The 12,472-nt window shown below is 32.4% G+C and overlaps 1 pseudogene; it reads left to right on the top strand.

Moving 5' to 3' along the window:
• LOC110108374 overlaps window positions 1-12,472 on the top strand; it is a 30,406-nt pseudogene that overhangs the window by 6,836 nt on the left and 11,098 nt on the right.

Genomic DNA, 12,472 nt, shown 5'->3' with positions numbered 1-12,472 from the left:
TCAATAGAAGACTATCCTATGAAACACATAAATATGCCTATGAATGTCTTGCAAAAAAAATAAGGCTAGAATTACTTTGATGATATTTTGGTCTATAGCATGGAGAAAATTCACATTTATGAAATGTTTGACTTAATTTTTAAACTTTAATAGTCAAGAAACTTTACATAAACATGGGAAAATATTTTTACCTTCAAAATAAAATTATATTTCTAGGATTCGTCATTTTTTCTAATGGACTAAAAGTCTAAAATCTAACCCTATTAAATATAAGTTAATTATGGAGCGGCTAATACCAAAAAATCATTCACTGATGAAAGAAGTTTTTATCGATATGTCATACTTGATAAAGAGAATTTTAAAAATTTAACATCTGGCCACAATCATATACATTCTTAAAAAGGATAATTTATATGGTCACTTAATGCAATGAAAGCCTTTAACTAGATTAAACTTCTCATGAACTTCTTACATCACCTCTTCATTTGTCCTTTTCATGGCCTCATTTAATGAAAATTGATGCTCCAAAGCCTTTGGTCAGATTAATCTTACAACGCCTTAGGGAAGGGTATATTTAGAATGCCCAGTCAAGTCAATCTTCCCATTTCTAACTTTAGTGAAAAATAAAGAAGTCCTAACTATACTACTTTACTTATGCATGTATATATATATATATATATATATATATATATCACCTCTTTGATATTTCCTATTCATCTAGCTTCATTTTCAAGAAATAGTTGGACACTTAGGCAAGAATGAAGTCATTGATCAGACATAATCAAGATATTTTTTTCCCTTCTTAAATAAAGATATTGAATGTAACATTGCTTAACATCACACTTTCAAAATTTTTAAAATAACTGGGCAAAAAAGTTGGCAGTAAACTACTCAGTTCTCTGTTGAGCTTGGGATGATCTCTCCATCAATTTAATTTTAAGATTGCCAAGAACTCTTTAGTCTTGACTGTACTTCTATTGTTAGTAATAAGTTCTCCAAAATGTTGAATTTTTTAGCATATTCAGAAATTAATAATACCTCACGTAGCCAAATTTTTATTGAAAAAAAAATGTTAGACAACAATAGTTACAGACAATAATAGTTTTATACAGAGCTATTATATTTATTTCATATTTTTGAAAAATAACTTAGATATAATTCCAACACAACTAAAATTTTCATCTATTTTTCACCTTCAAACAAAATGGTCAGACAAAAGTTTTTAATAGATATTTTGGAAACTTGTACGTTAAAGTTTTTAATAGATTTATATATAAATTGCGTTTTTATATGTACATAAGTTATATTTTTAATACAATGGATATACTTCCTAACAAAAAAAATTATTAAGCCTCAAGATTTACAACACAACCCTTTTATGGAACATACATGTCAAATTTTGTACGATCCTTACAATATTAATGACATCAATTAGGAAGAACTCTTCTCACGAACAAGCATATCACCCGGATTCTTTTAAAGATTAACCTCCTTCTGAGTCAGGTTACCGAATGCATCTAGAAACCAATAACAAAACGCCACGTCACTAAAGTGCTCGATACACTCGGTATGCTCGGTATTTTTACCGGATGTAATAAAAAATTCCTTCTGAGGACACTTAGATGACTAAAAAAGATGTACAAGCACTGCCTCTAAATATTGTTAATAAGTACATGCACTCTAACTCTATAGAGCACAGTTCTTTGAGGTCAAGTGCACTTAATGCATGCACTTTAACTATATATATTATGTAGAAACCTTTGAAATCTTTCTCCCCCACCTAGAGATGGAAGTAAACTTTCAATCCTTTTTCACCCTCATCAGGAAGGCAAAGAACTAACAAAATTTTTCTCACAATTCTGGTGATGGTAGAGAACCTTTAATCCTTTTTCACCTTCTTGGTGAAGGCAAAACCCTCATAAAATCTTCCTCACCCTCTCGGTGATGGAAGATAACCTTCAATCCTTTTTCTCCATCATAGTGAAGGTAGAGTACCTACGACCTTTGAAAATGAAGCTTATCTCCAAGGAGCAACTTCAAGAACTCACCAAGGGCACTGGAGGAAGCAAGGTGCATGATTTTTTGGAACAATCGAGTGAAAATCCTTTTTAATTAAGTCGTCACTGTTCATATAGTTTGAACTGAGTTTGTATAGTATGGTTAGTTTAAAATTAGGGTACGTCAAGTACGATGGAACAATCATTCAAACAAACTATTTAATTTATTTGTACTTATCATATAGTAAGATCTAAAATTCATACGGTACGATTAATTCAATTTCCTTCTATTCGTACAGGATGATTATCGGAACCAATGGAAATCATCTCTATCAATCGTCCAGTACAATCTACATCGTACTATAAATTTAATTCAAACATTAAGGGTTTACACAGTACAATCAATATTGTACTCTACGATTAGTTCTAAAAATAATGGTTTTCGTCTAGTGCGATATCTGGGATAATCAGATTTCGTCTCCATCAGTCGTAAAATATGATCTATATCATATAGTAAGATTGACCATATTCATTAAACCTTGATTTGATTGACTAATCATGGAGATTAATTTAAGTAAGATTTAAAATATAATATGCATACTAGCGATGTGTTCTTATCTTTGACAATTATTACTAATCTTATAAATTAAATTATTAAGGCTAAAAAAGATGTTGCGTATCCCCTACTTTATTGGCATATTAATTTAGAATTGTCTTTGCTAGTTACTGCTACTATAATAAAGAGCATTTTTCTTACAATGAGAGTACGATGGATCTGCTATATGGCCCCGGCGGGTGGGATTGCTCCACTAAAAAAAAATGATTATATGATTATTTAGGTAATTTGTCGCCCTACATAGAGAGAAAAAATTATTATATGATTACTATAACTTATACAAAAACGAACAAGTTTCCCCCCCCCCCCCCCCCCCCCCAAAAAAAAAAAAAAAAGTTCTAAAATACTATGATGTTTAGGCAATTGCCCTAACATAATTAAACACATTATATATAGATGTTATTGTTACATGAACCAAAATTATCCTTACAACCAAAGTTTATAAAAAAAGGCCAAAAATATCAGTACAACCAAAAATCAAAAGAGAAATATCCTTACAAAGAGAAATAATAAGAAAATAAAAAAAATACCCAGTTGACCCCGTGATCTGACCGGGCAGGTCAAACCCCGCATAGGGTACTGCCCCCTTGGACCCCCTACATATCTGCGAAGCGTATAACGATCAAGGAAATGAACAAATAGGGGTCAAGGGGTAGCACCCCTGGAACAAATTTTAGTTATAAAGTTATTTATGAAAAAAGAATCTCTACACTTTTACTTATAAGCTTGCTCCCTCTAAAAATTAAGGTTGGTTCCGCCCCAGCAAGCATCAATTGTGTAGTAAAGTAAGTTATAACTAACTCAAGGATTATCAAGTATTATACATTAAGGAAAAACATTTAATTTGATTCATAATGAAGACATTGTACGTCATTATTAAAAATGTATAATACATACATTGCAACTGATAATAAATTTTTAATTAATCAATCATAATGAAATACAAAATTTTGTTTTGAATTTTGTCCAATATATTTTTATTTTTATTTTTTGTTTTTCATTATTTTGTAACCTTGATTAGAATAATCCGAAAGCCAATCATTTATTTTATAACCCCCATTAATTTAATTATTTTTGTGAGTGCTAGCGGTGAAACACGCATTTCTCCAGGAAAAAAAAAAGCAAAAAATAGAGAACTTTAAACGTACTTTTATAGAAGTGTTTGCCATGTTAAAATATATCTTCATTAAATGTCGTTAGCCTTTTGAGATGTATTTATTGTATAAAATCTTAAAAAAAAAAACACCCTTCGACGCCATCTTATAACTTTTTTTAATATTTTTTTCTGCATTCCGTTTACGTTGCATGACAAAATCAATTGCCATTTTTGGTAACTATATTATCTTTTAAATCCTTCATGACTAACTCAGGCTTATAAAGTTCCTCTAATGAAACTATATAAAGTCCCTTCAGGCAAAGTCACAGATCAACGACTCCTTAATTAGCCATCTTTCTTTATTTCTGAAGTAGAAAGCAAAGGTTCTAAACGGTCGGCTTATATTTTCCCTTACTATTTCTTCACTTATATGCTTCACCCCTCATTTCTCACGCTGCAAGGCGACTCCTTCCCTGATTATTCAGCCTTGCGGTGTGAGAAATGGGGGTAAGGCATAGAAGTGAAGAAATAGTAAGGGAAAATATATAATGAAGTATTCAATGTTTTGTGTATTTATCATAAAGTATGATTTAAAGTTCATACGATACGATTAGTTCAATTTCTTTATGTTTCTATAGGATGATTATTAGGACGACTGGAAGTCATCTCTGTCAATCATCCAGTACAATTTACATCATACTCTATGTCTAAGTTAAAACATTAAGGGTTTATATAGTACAATCCACATCGTACTCTACGATTAGTTTTAAAAATCAAGGTTTTTGCCTAGTATGATATATGGGATGATTGGATTTCGTCTCTACCAGTCGTATAATATGATCTATATTGTACATTACGATTGACCATATTTAGTAAATCTTGATTTGATTGAATAATCATGGGGATTAATTTAAGTAAGATTTAAAATATCATATAATACGATTTTGATCGTACATTACGATTAATTGTAAAATCAATTTTTAAAATACTTTTACTTAAATCATTTAGCGACTACGGTTTCCTGATGGAAATGAATTATATAGTACGATGTACATCGTGTAGTATGATTAGTTTACAAGCATTAATTATAAAATTAGTCATTAAAATTGATTTTTTTTTGTATAACTGAGCTTACGGTAAGATCGGGATCGTATGATACGATTAGTAAAAAAAAAAAAGTTTTTTCAGCTCACTTTTCTCACTCTCCTATATGTATGTGCACGATCGTTAATTTAGCATACACCTTTACATTGATAGACTCAAGAAATGTAAAATAAAAGAATTAAAAATACATGTTCTTTTAAAAATTATCCACTTCTACCCAAACTTGAGCCTTAATCATTCTTGAGCGATGTATCATGTACTTGAAATATTAGAATACACAGAAAAATAATATAAAATACATATAATAGGAGAAATAAAATTTTAATCAATAATGATTGTTATCATTTAAATCATAAGCTAAGGTTCCTGAATTGCAACAATAACACTAGTTATAACATATAATATATATTAGTAATTTCATTTCAATTGAGATAAGACAAGAAAATTTTCCTTTTATCTTTTTTTTTTTTTAGAAAATCCTGTCTATTATAAGCTACTTTTGACACATAATATCTGTATTTGTATTGGATATTCACATAATGCATAAAAAAATAATTCTCTGTTAATTTCTTTATTTCCATGAATTTTCTAATGCCAAATAGTTATAATTAATGATTTATTTAATTCATTCTATCATTTTTAGTTTTTATAAGATCACCGAGTAGGCCTATAAATTTGTTTCAAAATCTATTCCATAAAATAAGTAAAAAAAATTGTAATATCATACATTTATCAGTTTGATAATAATGGTTAAATTTTAATGTTCAGTATTTTTTAGGTCTAAATAAATCTGAAATGACAATCCTTATACATATATGCATGAGATATCAAGCAAAAATTAGAATTTGCATTCACTTTTCCCAATTTTCAATACTTTTTACACCAAAATGTTCAAAATATTCATCATTAGGTCCACAGGAATCTCTTTTTTTCTCTCTCAGAATGACAAAAATAACATAAATCGCTACTTTCATTAATGAAGTCTTAAGTAATTAATCATGCTTGTATGATTTGCTTTATCATAAATGAACCAAATTGACCATCATAACTTTAACCATTACTAAAAAAATAAGAAATAAAAAGCATAATTTATCCTCAAATGATATAAGTGGACCGAGCTCAAATACTAGGGTTATAACTTAAGTTGCACTACTGAGTACGCTGATGGTTGTAAATTGTAATGGCCTTGGAGTAAGGAGAGAGAATGCGGTTGAGGTTGAAGGAGGGCAATTGAAAGCTCGTTTTTTAAGACAATGGCAGAAGTTTGGTGAGGGAAAAAATGGTTAAGACAATGGTTGAAGTTTAGTGAGGGAATAAATGACTTTTTTGGGATTTGTGAGAGACGGGAAAAGAAAATGTAGAAAAATGGTTATTGTAGTTCTTATACATATATACATGAGATTAGGGGTGTCAAAAATTGACCTAACATAAAACCCGACTATGAAATTTTAGTTTCGGGTTGACCTGTTTAACAAAATGGGTCGGATTTTTGTCTAAAAATCTGGCCTGTTTAATTAATGGATCGGGTTCAGATTAACCCGACAGCCTACAATTAACCAGATCTTGACCCCGATAAGACGGATTTAAGGATTTTGCAAAAGAAGGGCGCGGAAATGAGAGACAGGATGGGTAGTGGGATCATCCATTGTTTGGCATTTTGGTTCTGGTTAGTGGCACAATGCATGCACGCGAAAGTAGAAATCAGGCAAATTGGCGAAAGCGGGGCTAGCGGACGAACGATAGGATTTACGAGATTTGATCAGAGAAGCGCAAGAAATAGAATTATCTAAAAAATATTTTAATAATAATGGGTTGGCATGTCATGTCAAGTCGAATCGGGTTTGAACCGGGTCGTGTTCGAGTCTGGGTCTATGACCCATGACCCATTACCCTATAATTTGGTTGGGTCAAATGATGGTGGATTATTTCTGGTTAGACTCGAACTTGACCTGAAAACCCTTTGATACAACTACATGAAATCATATCCAAACAATAGAATTTGCATTTATTCATTCCATTTTATCATACTTTTTAGACCAAAACTTTTAAAATATTCATCTTTAGGTCCATGGAAACTTAATCATTTTTTATCTAAGTATGGCAAAAATCACATAAATCATTTCTTTCATTACGCAAGTTTACCCTTGAGAATTCAATCCTTATCAAGTAATCAATAATGCAATATTTAATTTATCATAACAAATCAAACTGGTTATCATCGTTTTAACCTTCACTGAAAAATATGAAAGAATAAGCATGATTTGACTTATTTGGAATTTGATGAAGATGGGGAAAATAAAATGTAAAGAAAGGGTGCCATTTCAATTGCTTTAGAGGTTTTTTTCTGCTGGTTAGGACAGATCATTAAGAACTTTTGAAAAAAAAAAAAAATAGAACTTGAAAGACCCTCTACATAGATAAACGTGAGTGAGAGTTGTATGCTTTAATGAATGAAGCCTTCAAAGTCTCTTTAGCATATCACCCGGTACAATGGAGCTTAGCTTTCATCTATTAAAACTTGTTAAGCAAAAGGCCCCTTCCAACAGCAAACCTAAAAAGTTTATAAAATGGTAGGGGATGAGAAAATGGGTCCGCGGGTTAAGTTCGGATCGAGCCCAGATTGACCCGGATCTAAATGGGTTGATCCTAGTCCTACATGTTTTGGCAAATGGGTCAGGAAATCCAACCCAGATCCCACCCGCATGGGTTATGGGTTAACCCGACAAGAACGTGAACCCGTGGATGAGCTTGCAAATTACGGACGTCATGGAAGAACTTTGAAGGCGGACTGCGGAGTTTAAGGTGTGCAGAGACTGCAGCGACGGCAGGCGGAGGACAGACAACAAGACAAGCTGGTGCCTTAGCCTTGTACACGACGACGAAAGCTATAGAACCAAGAGCTTTGAATTCCTAGACAGGTTGTCGCCTCGGCCTGAAAGACGACAGTGGTTAGAAACCGTGTCGCGAAGATGGCGGGTGGTGGGCATCACATAATTTGAAGACGACGCGGCGGGCTTCGCGTGTGCTGAAGACGGTGGACAAAAACTGCGTCTTGCGAATAGGAAAAAATGCGTTTGCCTAGGGTTTTCTAAATGGGTCAATCGGGTAACTTTTGTGTTTCTGGGTCAACCCGAACAAGACCCAATTTTGAATCGGATCAACTTTCTGAACCCGAACCCGACCCGTATATTAAACGGGTTGACCCAAACCCAAAATTTTCCAGGTCGAGTCTGGGTCAAACTTTTGATCAAGTCAAATATTGACACCTCTAAAAAAGGGTTATTATAAAAATAAAATAAAACAAATTAAATATTCTTTAACTTCAACAATAGAAGGAGATTTAAATAAATGTTTTGAAAGTAAAAGGACTGATTCAATGAAGTACTTATATTTTTTTTGTAATGCTATAGAAATGTGTGTATGATAGTATTACTAATGTAACCATCAAGTACCCAATCCTAATACCTAGCATAAGTTGATGTTCTCATGTTATTGAGATAATAAGGGAATCCTATAGCATATCACTACATTCCTCAGGAGGGAAATTAGGTAGCTGATTTTTTTGCATCCTATGCTTTGATAGGAGATTTCTTTTGGGATGTCTTTGGTGATAAGCATCCTTCAACTCTTCTATCTATGTTGAAGAAGGAATGTGATAGCTTACCTAACACTTATTTTGTTTCTTTCCTTTATGAATAAATGCTATTTGTAATTCTTCAAAAACAAAAAATGCTACCAATAAATTTTCTATGGAAATGATCTATTAGTAGTTAAAATGCTTCACTACCTTGTTGGGTGATATCCTTCCAAGATAAAAATAATAAAAACACTATTAACTAAGTTATATTTTTGCAAATCACCCAATTAAGGGGATGAAGTCTTGTGAAGATGTAATAATAGCTAGTCATGTTCTTTCGAATTTTCAGTGTTTCTGCTGTCAAGAATCTTTTTCCTAGTCATTTGGTGAATAATTACAAAGCTACTATAGTCTTTAATATATCATAAAAAAATTATCTTTATCGCTCACGAATCTTGAGGCAAATTTGAATAAGAAACTCTTGAAATTAAATCTGAGGACATCCAAACTTCGATTTAAGCAAACTTATAGTTGAATTACATGCCCAACAACAAAACCAATTGGAGCATAAATGAACCCAAATCGAAGCACCAAAGCATTCTTAAAAGATTAAAAAAATTATTTGGATGACCAAATGCTATTCGAATTTGACATGCTTATAGTCAAATCGAGCAGCTCGACAAACCAAATTCAACAAGCCAAAGATTGTCAAATTCTGACATCATTAAGACACTCAAATGCTCGATCACCAGTACACAATCGAGGGAGTTAATATCAGCCATCCATTGAAATACTACCAACATGCCCTTGATTTTCTCCCTATTTACAAACTATACCACTCCTATAAAACTATAAATAGAACCCTCAATCTTCGTTGAAAGGAAGAGCAAGCAAACGAAAGAAGAAAATAGAAAAAGAGAAACATTAGTGCTCTCTTGTCACCAGATTTCTCCTTGACCACCACTCATCTAGCTATCGACCATCGTCAGACTTCTGCCCCACCATTGACCGTCACTAGACCACAACCCAAAAACTATGCCCATACTTCAAGGCTCATAAAATTGAGGTCTATAGAAATATCCAGTTGAGAATTAACCTTTAAAAATTAGAAACATCTAAGAAATTAATAAAGATATCAGTGAAATTAGAAGAATTTAACATCTATTACTTATCTAGGTCGAACATCAAGTCTTAATTACTTGCATATTTTATGGTTGACTACACCATCCCTACCTTTGATGAGCCACCAAATACTTCTCCTTCTCACATGTGTTGGATATTATATGCTGATGGAGTTTTTAGAAGTTCTAAAGTCAGTGCTGAAATTTTGGTAAATCCCTACAACAAGTTACCCTTGAATAAGGGCTTCGACTAAAGTTCTTTGCAATAAACAACACTGCTGAATATCAATAGTGAGCAAAGAGAAGAGATACAATTCTCAAGCATCCAAATTCCATGGGTTATACAATTGATTATTGAGCTAAGAGATGCCTCTTGGATCTATCCCATTTTGTCCATCTTAAAAGATGTTGTAATACCTAAAGATTCAATAGTTGTAACATGACTTCAGAGGTAGGCCACATAATTCACTATTATGGTGGAGAATTATACAAACAAGAATTCACTGGACTATACCTCAAGCAAATTATGCACTTCAAGAAGTTCATTTAGAAAATATATAGAGATCACCTCAGGAGATGAGCATTAGCTTTAAAAATCATGAGACGAAGATTTTATTGGCCCACAATGAAATAAAATGCAATTGAATTCACATAAAAATATGACAACTATTAATTGCATTCCAATCTCACCCATTCACCCACCATAGAGATTTCATCACTCTAATGCCTATAGCCTTTTTTCACAATGGGGAATTGATATAATAGGACAACTCCCTATAGCTACTAAATAATGAAAATTTATCATCCTAGCTATAGACTACTTCATTAAATTAGTAGAGGCAGAACCTCTGAAAAAATTATATAATCTAATGCAAAATATTTCATATAAAAAAATGATATGTAAATTTAGCATTCCTATAAAAATCATAAACGACAATAGAACTCAATTCACTAGAAAAATTTTTACAACATTTTATAAGAATTTTTATATCCAACTGGTGCATGCGGCTATAGCCCATCCTAAGGAAAATGGATAGAGGATAGTTATAACTTGAATAATATTAAATGATTAAAAATATGATTTGGGAAGGCTGAGGGTAATGGACTGATGAACTCACAAATATCATATGGCTTATTGTACCACTACTAGAACTCTAATACAGGAAAGCCTATATAATCTTTGCTTTGGCATAGAGCAGTTATACCAGTTGATATTAGAGTCCCAAGTCTTAGAGTCTAGAATTTTGACTTCAATAATAACAAGGAGAAGCTCATAAACAATTTAGATCTCATTCCATAAGCAAGATAAGTGGTGACACTCAAAGTTACTACATATGTCCAAAGAATTGCTCATCAGTACAATCAGAGGGTATAACCTAAATTTATATTGATTGGAGACTTGGTTTTGTATAGCATTGAGGCAGTTGTAAAGGGTCACTAAGACAATAAACTCTTTCCCCTTTGGGACGATCCTTATTTGGTGATGACCATGGTTAAGACCAAAACTTTAAAGTTAAAGGATGCCATAAAAAAGATGCTACCTCAAATCTGGAACAATAAAAATCTTCACAATATTATTAGTTGTAATAATAGTACTAATTGTCTTATATCCTATATAGTTTATGAGTTGAGTGTCATGTAGTCCTTGTATATATCTACCCTCTATATTAAGTGTTATGTAACTCTTACATCCCTAAATTATAATAAGGAATCATTATATTTTCATTTATAATACAGTGATATATTGTTCACTCATTAATGGTATTATCTTCTTAAGAAAAAAATATCATGATTACAATCTCAAATAAATTATGTAATCTAATTTTTTATCATTGATTCAAGAAATACACAGTCTTCATTGCATCTCAATCACTGCATGATTAATCATAGGGTGATTCGATCTGACCTCTTCTATACAAGTTAAATGTCATCAAACAATGCTTTGACTAGTAAAGTCAGACAGGACGAGCCTCCTAGAAGGATGACTATTGAATTCACTCAATTTGAGTAGTTCATTAAAAAAAATTTTACAATCTAACTTGAGATAAGATAAAATCCATCAAATAAGTTTCATAAAAAGGTATTAAGAACTCTTTGTTATGTCACAAAAAGAATCACATACACTATATAAGAACATAAACTTTTGAAACACACACACACACACACACACACACACACATATATATATATATATATAATCACAGCAAATTGACTATGGTTCGGGCTCCAATCAGTGAACGATAACCAAGCAGCATAGGCCATGATCGTCGGAGTAGGCTTGAGCAGGCTGGCAGACCCACAAGTAGGATGTCAGGCGACTCGGGCGTGCAGGAAGGTCGGTCAGCATACGGGTGTGGGGGCTGGCATATCAGCGACAATGTCGATCCCCTACTAGCTAGTTTGGAAGTCAAATCATGTCTCGACCTAATTTTTATCCCAGATAGTCCAATTTGGATGTTTTTAGGGTCCCTAAAATTATTTTTCAATATTCTTGACTCAATTTTGATACTTTTATATCCAAACAAAGCCTCTATTGTCAATTTCTAGTTATTTTGATATTTAGGAGCACAATTTCTCAACAAATTTTTTGAATCAATGCGCGAATCCATGGAGCGCTAAACCTATAATTAAGGGTAACTTACTTGGTCCATGACCTAGAGGGGAAGTCCACATTAACGTCCAGAGAATGGTCCCACCTTGTAATTGCCCAAAAATTATATTTTTTCAATTAAAGTTTTATAAAAACTTTGACACATATTTTTAGACTCCTAAGGTTTTGATGCTTGAAAATGGAGGCAACTGAAATATCATAAATAAATTATGCTGTTTGAGGATGAATCTCATGGAAAATTTGAATTGAAAACTTTCAAAATTAAATATGAGGCCATACAAACTCTCATTTAAGGAAACTTATAGCCAAATTGAACGTCTCAGGGCGACAAGTCTGTTGAGTCTAGTAAT

The sequence above is a fragment of the Dendrobium catenatum genome, unplaced genomic scaffold (genome assembly GCF_001605985.2).
Source record: "Dendrobium catenatum unplaced genomic scaffold, ASM160598v2 fragScaff_scaffold_1145, whole genome shotgun sequence".
In the NCBI taxonomy this organism is placed as follows: Eukaryota; Viridiplantae; Streptophyta; class Magnoliopsida; order Asparagales; family Orchidaceae; genus Dendrobium; species Dendrobium catenatum.
Note: the sequence above shows the minus strand (reverse complement) of the source record. Positions and strands in the feature narration are given on the sequence as shown.